Source organism: Penaeus monodon, chromosome 11, assembly GCF_015228065.2.
Source record: "Penaeus monodon isolate SGIC_2016 chromosome 11, NSTDA_Pmon_1, whole genome shotgun sequence".
NCBI lineage: Eukaryota > Metazoa > Arthropoda > Malacostraca > Decapoda > Penaeidae > Penaeus > Penaeus monodon.
In genome coordinates, this window is record NC_051396.1 from 50,690,475 (window position 1) to 50,691,827 (window position 1,353).

A 1,353-nucleotide genomic window follows, 5' to 3' on the forward strand; every position below is an offset into this window, starting at 1 on the left:
ATATATATTGCTCTATATGTATATGTTGTGTGTGGTGTGTGTGTGTGTGTGCGCGTTGTTTGTGTGTTAGATATAATACATATTATATATATATATATTAATATAGTATATATAATAGATATATAATATAGCATCTATATATAATATATACTAACTATATATATATAATCTATATATATATATATATATATATATATCGTGTGTGTGGGTGTGTTTGTGTGTGTTGTGTGCGTGTGTGGGTGTGTGTGTGTGTTGTGTGTGGTGGTGTCTGGTGGTGGTGTGTGTTTGGTGTGCTCCTCTGTGAATGGTGTGTGTGTGTGTGGTGTGTTGTGGTGGTGTGTGTGTGTGTGTGGGTGTGTGTGTGGTGTGTGTGGTGTGTGAGATATATTATATATATATATATATATATATATATATATGCATATAATCGAGATGATATATATATTATATAAATATTATCTATATATATATATGTGTGTGTGTTGCGTGTGTGGTGTGTGTGTGTGTGTGTGTGTGTGTACGTGTGTTTGTGTGTTATATATAATATATATAATATATAGATATATATATATAGATATATATATATATATATATACAATATAGTATAAATATATCTATCTATATACTATATATATATATATAATGATATATATATATATATGTGTGTGTGTGTGTGTGTGTGTGTGTGTGTGTGTGTGTGTGTGTGTGTGTGTGTGTGTGTGTAAGAATATATATTGATATATATATATACATAATAATATATATATGCATATATATATCTATATATATATATATATATATATATATATAGGCATATATATATATATCATATTTAATATTATTGATATATATAGAGAGAGAGAGAGAGAGACGAGTTGAAGAGAGGAGAGAGAGACAGAGAGAGAGAGTAGAGAGAGACAGACAGACAGACAGACAGAAAGAGTGGGACAGCATACACAAAAACAACCACACACACACACACAATATAAAACCCAGCGCACCCACAAGTAAACCCCCCCCTCTTTAAAGAGCATTTGAAGCGGGGACGATTCGAGTGTGTGGTGTGTGTGTGTGTGTGTGTAGTGTATATATAGATATAATATATATATATCTCTAGATCTATATATATATTATAATATATATATATTATATATATATATGTATAGTGTATAAATATATGTATTATATATAGATATATATATATATATATAATATATATATAAATATATATATATATATATATATATATATAATATATATATATTATACATATAATAGATATATATATATATATATATATAGGTTGCCAAGTGCAGGCACGCAATACAGGTGAAGAGAAATGTTTAAAGTGTG

The 1,353-nt window shown here is 27.6% G+C and overlaps 1 protein-coding gene across 1 annotated transcript in view; it reads right to left on the reverse strand.

The window, feature by feature from the left end:
- Positions 1-1,353, reverse strand: part of LOC119578623 (lon protease homolog 2, peroxisomal-like) — a 110,405-nt gene that overhangs the window by 108,558 nt on the left and 494 nt on the right. The gene's annotated exons all lie outside the window — the stretch shown is intronic.